The 18,170-nt window shown below is 23.5% G+C and overlaps 1 pseudogene; it reads left to right on the top strand.

The window, feature by feature from the left end:
• Positions 1–501: 501 nt before the first annotated feature.
• LOC113870070 lies at positions 502–15,586 on the top strand (annotated as a pseudogene).
• The last annotated feature ends 2,584 nt before the right edge of the window (positions 15,587–18,170 follow it).

Consider the following 18,170-nt stretch of genomic DNA (forward strand, 5'->3'; position numbering starts at 1 on the left):
TACTGTGACTTAACTGAAAAGAAGAGCAAGGAGCGGTGGTAGGAGAACACAGTGAGGTTGAGAATGAAGTGTCATTACAAAATGAAACAATTGAAACTGCAATATATTTGTGGGTCAACATTTCGACCCACTTATTTCATACCACATTACACATTTTTTATAACTTCTCAATATAACCTATGTATAATTTTTGTTCACCTCATATAACATATATTTATATGTCATATGATAACATACCAAAAAATGTTAATTTTTTTTAACACAACTTTTCAACCAATGTGGCTAGTATTGTCCTTTGCCCAATTTTTTTTTAACATGGGATGTAAATACAGAAGTTGGGACATTGATATGTGGCACTACAAAGTAAACAGTGATTTGTGTTTTACAAATGTCACATTTAACATATTGTACAAGCTTCATTAATAGTTTCATTATAGGCTATGCTAAAACTCAGTTGCATGGATATGCAGTCCAAATGAATGGAATTCTGGAGTGACAACAATGACTACAAAGAATTGCTATGGTGAAACTGCACCAATAATTGGCACTGGCACAGCATACCCTGGTGCATTCCATGAGCAAATGAGGGTTGTGGATATGGTGATAAGGGAAATGAACAACCCTGCATCTCTTCTTGACATCACAATGCTATCAACATATAAGAAGGATGCATATCCTTCCATTTATGGTGGTGATTTGAGTCCTGAACAAAGAGCTAACCTGATCACTCTGATTGCAGTCATTTGTGCCTTCCTGGATTGCCAGATACTTGAAATGAACTATTCTATACTGCTTTATTCTACTAATTTTGTGTTTTATTGGCTAAGTAAAGTAGCACACTTCTTCTTCACTGTTTTTTTTTGTTGTTTTTATTTTTGTCATTATTCTAATTAACACAGTTCAGCTTCGATATGTTTCTTATTTTTTATAATTCTTGGTAGGTAATGCATTTGAGAGGGTTGCATGATAGCAGCAACTGTTTAATTTGTAAACATATGCTAATGAAATGGAAAAAAAATAAAAATTCTATTATAAAAAATCTAGGAGAAAATAGTGTCTTAGTTAAAGATAGAGAAAGTATGCCTTGTCAAATGCAACATGTAACTCTTTGGGATTAGAGAAATTAATTTCATGTATCTATACTTTAAAAAATGTAAGTTCCAACCATTGATCTCTTAGTGTTTTTTATATAAAAAATATATATGAACAAAGTGTAATCAGATTTACAAATTGCGAAAGGCTTATCAATCTATGAAGAGAAAGAAGTAAAGTAGCCAATTGTTCATAGTTCTATTCATTACCTCAAAACTATCGATAAGGAAATATCTTTTGAAATGCTTTCTTTTATAGGACACGATATTTTTTGGTTATATGAGACAAATGCATTTGATAAAGAATAAAAGAGACTAGTTCTATAAAAATAGTGAAAAATCAAAAGTGATATGTTAAAAGGAAAATAATTTGAGGGAAAGTAGTAAGGCTTCAACTTGTGGTTTTCATGTTCGTTGTAGCTTATTCATGGCATTTGATTCATTATTTATGCAACATTTGAATTGTTCTTCTAATTGGTTTGGCTTGAGAAATGCTCTCCAATAACCCTTGAAACCGGAGCAAAATCAAACTCCTCATAAGCACATCAAACCAAAACCATGGGGTTCCTTCGGTCCATTACATAAAACATCCTTTGATCAACTTGTGGTTTCTGTCGGAAGAGATTAATATCTTTTAGAAGAAAACATAATTTTAAAAAATAGGGTAGTTTAATTAAAAAAAAAAAAGAGGGGCAAAAAGTAAAAATTACTAGATTTAGACATATGTGTGGGCTTTGGTGTAATGTTGCACATAGTAAACTACAACGCTCTACAATCATGTGTTTTAGTTCAGGACTAAAAAAAAATCTTATAAAAGAACAAAAATAATCATTTGTAAAAAGAAAATATTTGTTAGAAATAGGAATAGAAGAAAGAGAAGATATAGATGCGATAGGAGGATAAAAATGGAGATAAACATAATAAAGGGTATTAGATGAGTGTCAACACTGGTTAAATATAAACAAATTGTTTGTAAAGTAGCATTTGAGACAAATGTTGTTGTATTGATGTGTTTAATTTTTTTTTAATTATATAATATTTTAAAATGCATGCTAATTTAAATTTGAATATAGTTTTATTTATTTATTTTTATAACTTGTTTTTGGTGTTTTTACCTTTATGACTTTAGATAAAGTTTTTCTGTTTCTGTGTATTTAAATGATCTTTTTAAGCAATAAAAAAGAGAGGATTACACGTATGATTTTAATTAGAGTTTTTGTGTTTCAAGTTGTGGAAGGAGAGAGATAGCGCGGGAAACTGGCGAGATGCTTCTGTAACATCGTCTTGTAACGGTGAACATGGATTTGCCTACATTCACCTCATTTGTAGGTTTCTGTTTTATTTGAATAAATCGTTTATATGTGTTTATATGTAAAATTGACTTCATTTATTTATTATGTATTAAATTTTAAAACGTTTAAAATTATTTTTACATACGTGACTGTACTTATTTATTATTCTATGCATTAAAATTTGAAACCTATAAAGTTACTTTTATTGACTGTACTTACTTATTACTCTATACATTAAATTTTGAAACGTATAAAGTCATTTTTATATGGAGAAGGATCTTTGTACACTGATATAAGTTTAAAATCTCTTCCACTCAATATAAGTCTTTCATTTAACTTAAGTCTAACTGCTAGTAAAGTAATAAATTATAATCCGTTAGATTTAAGTTAAATAAAAGGTTCAGATTGAGTGTAAGAATTTTTAGACTTACACTGGTGTAAAAAATTTCTGTCCTTTTTAATATACATAACTTCACCTACTTATTACTTTATGCATTAAAATTCGAAATTTATACAGTCACTCTCATTGATTGCACTTACTTATTACTCTATGCATTAAAATTTGAAATGTATAACTTATGAATTGAAATTATATTTTATTACATTAAAATTCGAAACATATAAAGTCACTCTTATTGACTGCGCTTACTTGTTTCATTATGCATTAAAATTCAAAACATATACCTTATGAATTGAAATTATATTTTTTTATACTTATTATTTTTAAATTGTATTTAAAGAAAGTTTATTATAATTGATTATTATATTATGTTATAAACAGTGACGTAAATATTCATATTATAAATTACCTTACATTATCAATTATTAAAATTAATTATAATATTTTTTATAATTTATAAATTAAAATTATATTTACTTCTTATTGTTATAAAATATATTTAAGAAGAATTTATTATAATTTATTATAAATAAAATAATTTCAATATTTTCTATGTCAAATATTAAAAATAATAAAAAATATCGATTAAATTGTATAAAAATATTTTTAAAAAAATTTGATGAAGTTCTCAAGTTATCTTTTAATTAAAAATAAAAATTGACATTTGAATGTTAATTATTGTTTTATATTATATATTATTAAATTAAATTTTTAATGAAAAGACAAGTAAATTATAATACAAATGAAAAGATAACTTTTATTATATTAATTTTTTTATTTTTAACTTTTCATATATCTCCAAGTAGGACTTCATCTCTATTTGTATAAGTCATTTTTACATAAATTTTGAAAATTTGTTCACCGTTCTTTCTATTGTCATTTTTTTCTTTGTATTTTACAATCATGTTAGCAGTCAAGAATTATCTATTTACATAAGTACATGTGTTTTCAAGTTTGATATTTTTTATTTTGTTTCACTAAATTGTGTTATATATTTCAATTTATTTTTTTAAGTAAGCATAAAGTTGTACTATGTTTAAATTATATTATGTATTGAATTTTATTTTTAACTAATTAATTTGTATCAAATCTATTATTATTTTCTTATATTTATCACCGTTTTTTCTATTGTCATTTTTTTCTTTGTATTTTGCAATCATGTTAGCAGTCAAGAATTATCTGTCCACATAAGTACATGTGTTTTCAAGTTTGATATTTTTTATTTTGTTTCACTAAATTGTGTTATATATTTTAATTTATTTTTTTAAGTAAGCATAAAGTTGTACTATGTTTAAATTATATTATGTATTGAATTTTATTTTTAACTGATTAATTTGTATCAAATCTATTATTATTTTCTTATATTTATCACAAGTAATTATTTATTTTTATGTTTTCCATACTTTTGTAGGAGAACAACAAGTTTCAACAAAGAAAAATAGACTTTTCTTAACGATCTGAATTTAACAATAGATAATTGAAAAATAAAAATGCAAATATCACAACTGTGAGATACATTAAATATATATCGCAATAAAGAGTTAATTAGTACTGATGTGGTACTAATTGATGAAAAAGTATTAGATTTGAATTTTTTTATTAAAAATTTATTATTTTTAATAAATTATAATTATATTGTCTTTTATATGTTGTTATATGATAACTAACTTAATTTATTTTTAAAGTTTCTAATTAATTAATTTTCTTTTCTATAGAACAATTACATACATGCTTTTATAGTACGGGTATTTCTTACAGTTTCAAAGGTATATTAAAGGATGAAAAAATATACTTCATAACAATTTTTTTAGTGACAAAGAATAAAGATAGATTTGTTGTAGTTCAAAACAATCATTTTATATTGTAATTCTATACAACAACTATTATTAAGGAATCAAATGATAATAACATAATTTCTTTCCATATATTTAAGTTTGTGAACTTTGAAGATTTGAAAAGTCGTTGTGAAAATAATGTCTTAATAAGTGTTTTGCAGTGAAACTTTACTAAAATTTGGTATATAATTTATATTTAATTTATCAATTAGTTTCTTAAAATTATTTATTTTATGAATAGATGTGACTCAAGTGGTCATGCACAAAAGTTCTCTTAAAGAAAAAAAACAACTTCTTTAAGAAAGGTTAATGCCATGACGCTTCAATTACAAAACATGAGGTATAAATAATTATTTTAAAGTTATTATTAATTAAAAAATATTATAATTTTGGTTAAATCATTTGTAGGGAAAATAGAGTGAAAGTAACGTCGTGAGATGATTATATTGCACTGTTTGAAAAAATAATAAAAGATAATGTATCTAAGAATTCAAAAATCAATGTTACAATATTCACATCCATTGTTGTAAAAGAATTTAAGGTAATTGTATTATTATATTTTTAAAATATTTTATTTAGATAAATTATATATATATATATATATATATATATATGTTTCATATTTAATTATAAAAGTATGAATATATGCATTATAGATATATATTTCTATTTCCATGTCATGATCAACAAAGATTTATATCAATATTGACATACCAGAAGTTACTCACTTTGTAGATTTATTCAAATATTAAAATTATTTAAAATCCTCTATTACGTTAATTATTGCTAATTCTTTATTTTTTATCTTAATTACATTTTCAATTATTCATTATCACATTATTGTAGGGATTTTAATGATATGTATATTTCTCATAATGTTGATAATACACAAGATCTATGACTCTTCCTAAATTAGAAAATTTCACAAACATATCTGAACTTTTGACAATAGCAAAATCAAAGAGTGATATGTTAAATTTAATTTCTCTTATACTTTATTATTCTTATTTAATTTTTAAACTAATTTTTTAATTAATTTTTAGAATGCTGTAATTGGTTGTATTGCAACTATAAATAATATATTACTTAAAAATAAAAATGATTGGTATTATATTTCTTGCTCCAATTACAAGAAGTTTCTTTCACAACTACAAATTTTAAATGTGAATCATGTTATAAAAACGTTAAATGTCTAATAACAAGGTACTTAATTCATCACTATGTATTCTAATTTTTAAATTTTCATATTAAAATAAACTGAATTATATATTATTATCTTAATTTATATATATTACATATTTTGTCTTGAACTTAATGTTAAAGATTTCACGGATTTAACTATATTTGTCTTATTTGATGAAGTTGTTGAACAATTAGTACAAGTAAAGTTAAAAGATCTTATTGCAACATTTGAAATTGTAAGCAAATGTGTTAAGTTCTAACTTATTAAAAAATTTAATAATTGATTATATAATAAAATATATTAAAACATATAACTTTTTTTATGTGATAATTTTTTTTAAGGGTGATGATGAAGGGTTAAAGTTGCCTCCATAACTTTTAAAGATTATTGACACTTCACATATTTTTCAAATAAAAATGAGTATTTACTTTAAAAGTTGTAAAAGACAAAATTTCACTGCAAAAAAAATTGTGAAGCCAACAGTGAAAGTAATATAGGAGGTTAAATTGGAGTTTTATTACTTTCATTTATAATGTTTATAATACAATGATGAATAACTTTATTTTCATTGTTTGATATATATAGATTGAGAATAAAGAAAGTTTAGACAATACAAATGCAAAAACAAAAGAAAATGACTTAGCAATAAGTTGTTCACCTATATCTCCAATTGTGACAACACCAAATTTATCAAAAAAAAAGAAAAATTAATGTATAAATTATAATTTTATAATGTATTATTTAAATTTCTTAACTCATGCAGTAATTTATATTTGATATTTTCTTTTATGTTGCAACTTGAGGAAGACAAGCAAAAAATGGTGAACAAAGAACAACAATAGAAAATTTAAAAGATATTTTTATTGCGGTATTGTATAAATACTTTTAATATTGTATAGAATTTGAAAAGTAAAATGTCACCAAATATTTAAGTCATTTATAAAATAATTTTGTTATTTTATTATATATCTCTCTTACTTTATTATTATATATATTATGTATTGACTTTCTTCTTAGACAAATCTTATATGCAATTTATAAATTTTATATTATATCAACATCCGTAATTTTAATTGATATGAAGATTAATTTTTATATTAAACACAATTATTCTTCTCTTTTAGTTTTTACCTAAATTTTTCTTTTCTTCTATTATTTTAATTTTTCTAAAAAATAATTTAATAGGAATTGATATATCATAATTATGTATAACTTATCAATGTAGATAATATTTTTATATTTTATATTATAATAATTATGATGACAAATTTAATTTTTCTTAAATTAAAAAATTAACAAATTTTCTACTTAATAATTTGTTGCAATATTTTTTATAAAATATTATAATAATAATAATAAATTCAAAATTCTCTAATTAAAACTAATTAATTATAATAATTGAAATAAATTAAATATTATTAAATATCATAACAATGAAAATGAATATGATTTAATCATTCTATTTCTATATTTAATAATTTTATATTATAATGAATGAATAAGTAAAAAAAATATAAAATTTTAACTCTGAATTAAGTTTAAATGTAATATTTAATTTCTATATATATCATTTGTTTTAAAAGTTAACAAACATTTCTCTTTACGTACTTTTAAGATTTTATGAATATAAAGTTTAAATTATTATAACTATCACCAATCTGAGAAAGATAGATGTTAATGTTTAAAATGTTATAATTTTTTTTATATTAAATTATCAAATTATATTTATTTATTAGAATTTCATATTCTAACTATATGATTATTCAAAATTTTTAGATTGAAATATAAGTTTAGGGTTTAGAGTTTTTAATTTGAAAATTTTCTTGATAGCATTCAATTACAAAAGCAAAGAACAGTGCTGCCTAATATAAAAATTCAGACATTTTGTAGACTTACAATTAGTTTCCAAAATATAAATCAAAATACAGATATTATACATAAAAATATGAAATCACCACAAATATTTTTTTATTAATATAATTATTTATTATGTTATATTCTTAAAATTATACATTTTTTAATTTAAAAAATATTTAAATCAAGTTCATTGAATATTGACATTTTTTTTTAGAACTAGGTAATGTATCAAAGAAATAGACAAAAAATATATATCTAAAAGTAAAAATAAAATCTCAAATTCACTAGATCTACGGCAAAGTGGTTAGAACACATCTATTTTTTTAATGGTGATAAATATTTTAATATATTTATATTTAAGTTATATTTATATACCTTTAAAATAATTACAAACCTAATAATAATATACTTTTTTTTTACTTATTTTTAATTCAATCTACATGTTTCCTTTTATATAGTATTTTAAATTCATTTTTTAAATTTTATTTAAATTAATATTTGTTCTTTTAATAAATTTTTTAAAATATTATTTCATTATTAAATTAATTTATAGATATATTTATTTTTATTGATTCTTAATTAAAATGATAAATAATAAACAAACCGTATTAATTATTTTTAAAAATTAAAAAATTATATAAAAAATTTAATAAATTTATTATTTTAATTTTATGACCCAAAAAATATAATTTTATTATACTTAATTATTAAATAAAATTAATTTATTTATAATGTCAATCAATATTAATTCTGTTAAGTTATAAAAAATATAGAATAATTTAATCATTTTAAAAATCTCAATTCTATATTTTTTTTTTACTAAAAAGTAAACTTTTAATTTGGAATATATATTATATTATATTATATTATTATGAATTTTTATTTATAATAACTTTGTATGGTAGCTTTATTTATATATAAAAAATTTAATATATTTTTATTTTAAATATTAACATATAATTTTGTATATATTGATGTTGAAAACATAATTTTAAAATTTCATATATTGGTTGAATAAATACAACTTTATTTTTGTTTATATTAGTCTGATAAATTATTTTTAAAAATATGATATCATGCTTAAATAATTATATAGTAATTTTTTTTAATAATTTTAAATTATAATTATAAATAAATAGTTTATCATATAAATTTAATTCATCAAATATAAACAAATACATAAATAAAAATTCTAAAGCCTTTTATTTAAATTTTATAATTTATATTAAAAATTTATTATATTTATAATTTATTATTATAATTATTTATTTCAAATTTTATAATAATGAATGATTTATGTTACCATAAAACAATATAAATTTTATGTTTATATTTTAAAAATAAAATATTTTATGCTATTTTTTATACTAAGAAATACTAAATTAAATTTATTTTAAATAATAATTTATTTTAACAAATAAATTTTTATAATATTTATTTACTTTTTATATTTAAATTATATATTTTATATTTTAAAATAAATTAATTTAATAAAAAAAAAACAAATCCGTGCAACGCACGGACATATTTATTAGTAAAAAATAATTGTTTATCTATACTTATTATTTCTCCAAATAAACCAGTTTTTATAAAAACAGAATTTATTAAACGAGATTCAATATAAATTTGACTTAAAAAAATAGAGTGAATTTAGGATTTTTTATTTTTATTTTATTTTATTTTTTTAAAAATTATTTTAAAAAACTAATAAAAAAATAAAAATAAAAGTAATCTTATTTATAATTATTATTATAATTATTTATTTAAAATTTTATAATGATGAATGACTCATGGTCTTATGAAACAATATAAATTTTATTTGTATATTTTAAAAATTAAATATTTTATGCTATTTTTTATATAAAAAAATACTAAATTAAATATATTTTAAATAATAATTTATTTTAACAAATAAAATTTTTATAATATTTATTTAATTTTTATATTTAAATTATATATTTTATATTTTAAAATAAATTAATTTAATAAAAATAAAATAAATCCGTGCAACGCACAAATATATTTATTAGTAAAAAGTAATTATTTATCTATACTTATTATTTCTCCAAATAAACCAGTTTTATAAATAAAATCAGAATTTATTAAACGAGATTCAATATAAATTTGACTAAAAAAATAAAGTGAATTTAGGATTTGTTTATTTCTATTGTATTTTACTTTTAAAAAAATTATTTTAAAACAATTTTTTAAATTTGCATTTGTTTTGGAAGAAATAGTTTCAGGTGCTAGTTGTTTTGGAAGGAAAAGAAAACGTAGATCCTCAACCCATTTAAGGTCCACATATTGGACACCTCTGACGTTTTCTGAAGTTGAATTATGTCCTGATGCTGTTAGGCAATATGCATTTGTCTCAAGCAAGAGAAGTAGGGAACTTTGGAAGGAAAGATTACAAAAGCATCTTGCATATCTTGGATGGGAAATTGAGTGGTCATATAGATTTAATATCAGTCGTTACAGGTATAAATCGCCTGATGAACTGGGCCAAAAGGTTTACTTGTCACTGGTTGAAGTTTGTAAAAGTATGCTAGAGGACCCCAACAAGAACAACTCTTTGCAGTCCCAAAAGAGTAGAATGCATCTTACAGTTGACTCTCATCTTTCCAATGTGATTCCTAATCTATCCCAAAAAAATCAGGATCTAAATATCCTTCCTCCCAGTGAAGTTGAACCAGAGTTTTGTCATCAAGCTGTTGTGGAATATTATTATGCACATCAATCCAACAATAATAAGGTTGATAAAAAAAAGTTGATACTGAAAGCAAAGAATCACCTGTTAGCAGAAGGATGGAATTTTGAATATCCATCTCCAACTAATAAAAAAAGGGGAATAAGATACGTGTCTCCACAAAATAAGAGATTCACAACACTTCATGCAGCATGCAGATTTTGTATTGAAGAGGGTATTCCTGAATGGGCTATATCTGATATGAAGCCTTCAAATGTCTCTGGCACTAATGAGGAAAATGTTTATCAGCTTTGGAGTGGTGACTTATCACATAGAGTATCCCAATTTCTTCCAAAACACCCTGAGTTACATGCTATGGATGGTGCTCCTTCAAATAGATCAACTTCAAATCGAAAGAGGATATGCTCGAGGAATTCAAAATCCAATCTACCTGAGTGTCAAAGCAATGGATTGCCTCTAAGGATGCTAAGATCAAATAAGAGGGTTCAAAATGTGTCTGTTCCTTGTCCATCACAACATAAACCTCTAAATGTTATGTCTTGGTTGATAGACAGCAACGTAGTCTTACCAAGGTCTAAGGTTTATTATAAGGCAAAAGGAAGGCAGCGTACGATTTATACAATTGCTGTAGGGAAAATAACTCGCGATGGAATCAAGTGTAACTGTTGCATGAAAATATACAGTCTTGTTGGCTTTGAACATCATGCTAGTGGCATTAGTACTTGCAGGCCATCTTCTAGTATCTTTTTGGAAGATGGTAGATCACTCTTGGACTGCCAAATGCAAATAATGCAATATCATAAAACAAGCCAAACTAGTGAAAAACCATTCAGTGAGTTGTGTCAAGGAGACAATGACTACATTTGCTCTGTTTGCCATGATGGTGGTGAACTTATTTTATGTGATCAATGTCCATCTTTATTCCATAATATGTGCCTTGGTTTGAAGGTATTACAATTTTCCTTCTCAATCATGCTATATTTTGTGCTACTACTATATTATTTTGACTCATTATATTACTTCAATTCAGTATTTTCATACCAATATGTGATCTTGAATTTGAATTGTTTCCTTTGCCTTGTCTTATTGTTTCTGTATAGAATGTCCCTTTTGGGTTTGGGTTTGTCCATCTTCTTGTTGTAGGATTTATGGCCAAAATAAAATCCATGAAGACGAGGATGATCATTTCCGTACTTGTGCTCAGTGTGAACATAAATGCAAGCTATTATGTGTTTTTACTTTAATATTTCATCCATGCCTTGATATCTTCTTAGTGTGCATTTGTGTACATATTTAAATTTGGTGTCAACTTTGTCAAATTTATGTAGATCACGTTAGGTGCCTTAAAAATGGAGCTGCATATATATCAAGATATCGGAAAACCTGGTTCTGTGGTAAAGACTGTGAAAAGGAACAAAAAAAAACTATTACCCTTTTTTTTTCATCTTTTAAGAAAAATATAGCCATAATTTTATTGAAAAATTGCTTGTTTCTATTTGTTTGCCTGCAAGCTCTAACTCTCTTTCTCTCTCTTTAAATTTATTTTGCTCTTACTTTCATTGGAACGTATTACAGTAAGACATGTGCGATGAACTGGTTTATAATACATTTAATATTTTTTTTTTTTTATTATTAGTAGTTCATATTGTATTATTAATTATATTAAATATTTTTTTTATTTATGTTAAGTATATATTTTTTGATAAAAATATTAAAATTTACTAACAAAAGAAATATTAAGTTGTTTATTTATTACCTAAAATTGTTATAATATTATTTTAATGATTGAAATTATAAATATATAATAATAAGAGAAAAATTAAAAATTTAATCCGGTTAAAAAAATAGAGTTTCATATAAATAAAAAGATAACAAAAAAAAAAAAGAAAATAATGTCACGACAAGTCTAGTAAAAGATATCTTTAGTATTGTATTTAGATTATTTTATATTAATAATTTTTGCTGTTTTGTTAATAATATTAAATGTTTTTTCTAATGTTAAGTATATATTTAAATTAATAAAATATTAAAACTTACTTAAAAAACAAATATTAACTCATTTAATTAGTACTTAAATATTTATTTGACATTACTTTAATTATTAACAATAACAACAACTAAGTTTTATCCTGTGATACTTTAATAATATATAAAAAGTATATTTATTGTCAATATACCTTTACATATATGTTTCTGGTCAACAGTTAATCATCATGAGATTTCATAGAATATTGTTTCATTCTGGTACTTGATTATGACTTGACAAGCAAACAAGATACGAATTTAGTTTCAGAGTAGCATATTAGGCCGTCTCTTCATTGAGGGTCTTTTAGAACACTGGTTTTACCCTACATTATTGTGTCTATATTTTGCAGATATATGAAGGCCTTCATAAACTACTAGGAGTTCCTGTTTCAGTGGGTGTGGACAATTTAACATGGACATTGGTGAAGTTCATCAACTCCGAGAGTTGTGATCTTGGTAGTACTGAAAGTCACTTAGCGGCAGAAAGTTTCAGCAAACTCAATCTTGCTCTATCTCTGATGCATGAATGTTTTGAGCCCCTAAAGGAACCTTTCACTAGCAAAGATCTCATGGAAGATGTTATGTTCAGCAGTTGGTCAGAATTGTTATCCTTCAAGATATTGCCATAATGTATTATGGCAATATCTACTATATTTACTTTGTACATGATCATGGTATCTATTGTGCTGCATTATTGTTATATCTCTTGGTCTATACCTAATATCTTTACTTTGGAACTTTGTAGGTCAGAGCTTAACCGATTAAATTTCCAGGGTTTCTATACTGTACTACTTGAGAGAAATGAAGAACTAATTAGTGTGGCAATTATTAGGTGAGTATAGGATTTGTTACCATCAAGTACTAGGATTTGTTTGATTCTATGGTTGCATGTTCTAAGGATTTTTGTGCAGTTTTGTGTTTTGGTCATATTCATTTCCTTTCTCAATTTTTTAGGGTCTATGGGAAGAAGGTAACAGAAGTACCCCTTGTTGGTACCAGATTACAGTATCGTCGACATGGAATGTGTAGCATTTTAATGAATGAGCTTGAAAAGGTAATGGTGTCCTTAAAATGATACTGCGATTTCAGGACAAAGCAATGTGTTAGGTGGTATTAACTTTTCGTTCAAATATTTTTGTGTGAAAACTTCAATCCTCAAAGAAACTTTGGCTTTAAGCAATAATAATCAGTACATCTTTATCATAATAATATATGATGTAACATGTATATTGGCCTAGAAAACTTGTATTCTTACTTTATATCTTAATCACTTCCAATGTTGACTATAATCAAAGAAATTAATAGTTATAATATTTTGTTATCACAATCAAATATGTCCCATGTTGATGAATGGTCCAAATTTTGGTTTTAGTTCGTAGCTAGAGCTACATTTCTGACATAATTGAACATTGATTATTTCATCAAACTTTACATGTCTGATAAGGAAATGGATTAGTTAATTTGTTTTCTATGGTCCTTTGTTTCAATTTCTCATTTATGGAAACTCATTTGGCTACTTTTAAAAAGTTTACCAATATGGCAACCTGTATGTAGTAACGCATAATGATTTTGGAGTCTGTATTCAGTTCTGATGTTGAATTTGTTTGTAAGTGATAAGGGTAGATAAAAGGTGTAAATAATTACAAATTTACAACATCATTGTGATAGCAAACCTATAATAAAGCAAGTATATGTTAAAAGAAGTAAAAGAGGGGTAGGGGGTCAGAACCCAACTAACTAAATTAGTTGGAGGTGGTTAGTAAGAGATTGTATATAAAAGGAAATATGACAGGATGGAAGGGAGAAGGGAAAAAGATCATTGTAAGGTTGGGGAGAGTCCAGGGTCTCTTGAATACCCTGTGAATAATGTAACATGTTTGTTTCTTGGTCACCTTGATCGGGGGCATTCCTGTGAATAAATACAATCTGTGGTTTTGTTTTTCCATCTATATTGAATTAGTTCTAACACATTGTTTTTTTTTTCTTAAGATAAGTCCTACAGTTACACTTATTTTTTATGTTTTCATTTTCTACCTTGTATTTTTCTTTCTGCAGAAGCTCATGCAGTTAGGTGTGTTTTGCCTGCTATACCTAGCATGCTAGAAACATGGACTGGATCTTTTGGCTTTGCAAAGATGACAAGTTCTGAGAGATCTCAATTTCTGGACTATACTTTCTTAGATTTTCAGGGTACCATCATGTGCCAGAAGCTGTTGATGAAGATTCAATCTCCAGATTCCGTATGTTTAATAGGTTTGTAAATTTTATGATTCTTGTTTTTGTAAAGGAGACAAGTAAATAAGTTTCTGCCACACAAAGTTTATTACAACTTCAATGTTTCCTTTTGCAGATTCACAACAAAAATGTGATGTTTTCTCTGGAAGTTGCAGTGCTAACTACGATAAGTCTAGTCAAATATCTGAAGTATACCAAGAAGAGGATATTAACAAAGGAGGCATGCTGAACCAACAAATGGGAAGGTATGTCTATTATCTTTTATTCTTTGTCCATTTAATCCTAAACATTTTTTTGAAAACAAATTATGATTGAACTATTTGGTGTTTAGGGGGTGTGTATTCGTTTCATAGTTGCAATTTCATGCAAGTAGGTAGTAAAAAGTTATACATATCCAATTAGGTAGTCTTAGTAGCTTAGTATGGTATACTTTGTTTTCCTTCTTGTAACACTCTCCTCATGCCCAAGAGTGAAACTTGTGCACCAGTATTGTCCTAATATCCTATATATATCAATTTCATAGTAGAATGTTATTGATATGCTATTTGTCAGTGTACCTATGTTGTTCAGAGATTTTGTTGGGAAGTGATGGCAATATTGTATCTAATGGATGTGATATTTTTTCTGTGCTTGTGCTGGCAGCTGTGGTCATCATGGTTATGGTGCTATTGACCCCATCACCATGGTACTTCTCTTAATTGTTTTAATGTGTAACATTTTGTTCCCCTCTTATTGCCTTATTTCTTTTATTGCATAGTTTCTTGTTTCAGTTAAGACTGATATTTTTATTGGTTCTTAGGAGAAGCAACCAAGTCCTAGAGATCATCAACAGTGCCAGAATGGAACCAGCTCACAGTTTTCTCTTGAAAACCAAGCTGGTAACAGGTATAATGGCTTGTGTAAATACTACAGCAGAAGGAAAGTGGGAAAAACATGTGAAGGGTTTAGAATGTCATTATGAACTTGCATTGGAGGGAACTAAATTAGTAAGCACAGGGAAGATGATTAATTCTCCATCAGTTTGTGTACAAAGCAAGAATAGCAGCATAAAGGGGTGACTTATTTGGTGTTCATGCCATGCATAATTTTACAACACGGTTGCACATTTTGTTTTCATTTAGTTTGTAAATAGAAAAGTTAGATTTGAGCGAGGTCAATTGTTCTGTGATGGAGGCACATATACAGTGTGTGTGTCTACTTGTGAATTTGATTGGTAAGTTGTGAAATGTTGTTTTTGAATGGTTTTGGAGAGATTAATATTTGATTGGACATGGGAGTGACATACAAATTTTGCTCGCTTACATTGTTCGTATCTTTTAACTCATCTTATTTCTTTATGTGAATAAAAGGGATCCTTATTCTGCGCTATGTTCTTTCTCTGGAAGGTTGATAAAATATTTTATGAAAAAATTATGGAAAATAATTAAAAAATTTAATGTAATAAAAATGTATATTGTAAAAAATATTATTATTATTTTTGTTAAGTTCAAATTTTAAATTAATGTAAAAACATTTTTTTATATATATTTTTTATTTCATTTTACTCTCACTTTTACCCATCCAAATAAGCAGAAATTTTTTTTTTTCATTTCTATCTCTCTTCATAAAAGAGACAATTGCACATTGGACATAATTTTCTAGGTTGAAAAATGAGGATATCATTTTCTAAATCTATAAAGGAATTATGATGTCTCTTGATTATGGATGAAAACAGGTTAGGCCGCTTGACAGGGGCCTGTAGCTTAGTCCTGTCCTGACCTGACATTTTTAATAAATAAATAAGACTTAAGCTTTTTTTTAAGGTCTGTTTAAGTAAACAAGTCCGGCCCGAGCTGTTTTCAAAGTCTATTAAGCCTGACAAACCTGCCTGTATATATATATATATATATATATATATGTGTGTGTGTGTGTGTGTATAATTTAAAAATAGAATTGTCAAAATATGTTTAAATAATAAAATTATTTAATAATATATTTTTTATTTTATTATATTAAATTAATATATTATATTATAATTATTTTATTTATAATTATAATAAATAGAAATTATATTCTATTAAAAATATTTATACACGATTACACTTTTTAAATAATAAATTTATTTAATAATAAATTATCATATTTATTACATTTAAATAAGTTAAAGAGTGGTTAAATCTTTAAATAGTAACAAAACGCAATCAAAACTGAATAAAATAAAATAAAAAACTAAAATAATAATATTATATTAATATTTTTTTTATATTTTTAATTTTATTATTATCACTATTTAATTATTATATTAATATATTATGTTTAATTCTTTTTTATAATAAATAAAATTTCTTTAAATATAAATTATATGTTATTCGAAACCAAAATTTTATAAAAAAATATAGAAAATAAAATAAAAAATTTCATATACAATAAATAAATAAATAAATAAATATATATATATATATAATAGGACTATATAGTAAATAATATAAATAATATAATTTTAAATAAATTACATATAATAATATTTTTTGTAACTTAATATGTATTTTATTTTTATTAGTATAAATTTTTTGAATAAAGTACCTATAAAAAAATTTTATATATTAGATACATAGCACACAACAACACACTTAATTATAAATATGTCAAATTTTAAATAATTATTTTTCATGATTTTGACATAAATATAAATAGATTTTTTCTTAAAAAATATAATTGTTAATATACATTCAAAATTTAATAATTAATAAATATTTATATAAAAAATATAAATAAAAAATTAAATTATTAATTAATTTATTAATTTATAATATATATTAATGTATTGTATGAGTAATATTTTCTATATTATATTAATATTATAGTGTAGTTAATTTTTATATCTATTTATTAATTTAAAATAAAAATTAATAAAATAAATAAAATAAATAAAATAAAATATTTTTTTAATTATTTTTTAATTTAATAGTTATTATTGTTGTCATTATATATATATATATATATATATATATAAAGTTTTATTATATATTTTTTGATTAAGATAAAAGTTTAGAAATATAAATTATTTTAATTTAAATATAAATTTTATTAATTCTTACTATGCTCATATGTTATTTTTCTTTATCCTTGAATTTTATAATATAAATATTTTTTTATCTATAATTTTACAATGACCATTTATTTACTTTTTTAAATATAATAATTTTATTTTAGGTGATTCAACAAATTTTGTGAGTATTATTTTTTGTAATCAATTTTATGTGTTTATTGTGATTTTATTTATTGAATATAAGATGTCTTTACACAAACAAAATATAATTATCATAAAAAAATAGTTAAAATCTTTAATACTTTAATTATAGTTATTAACATACATTTGAAATTTAATAATTTTCAAATATTTAAATAAATAAAAAATTAAATTATTGGATAGTTTATCAATTTATATTTTATATATAAGTATATATTTTAATTTATTATATCAGTAATATTTTTCTATATTACATTAATGTTATAATGTTGTTAATTTTACGTGTATTTGTTAATTTAAAATAACAAATTAATGA

The sequence above is a fragment of the Abrus precatorius genome, unplaced genomic scaffold (assembly GCF_003935025.1).
Source record: "Abrus precatorius isolate BTA unplaced genomic scaffold, Abrus_2018 Scaffold6, whole genome shotgun sequence".
In the NCBI taxonomy this organism is placed as follows: Eukaryota; Viridiplantae; Streptophyta; class Magnoliopsida; order Fabales; family Fabaceae; genus Abrus; species Abrus precatorius.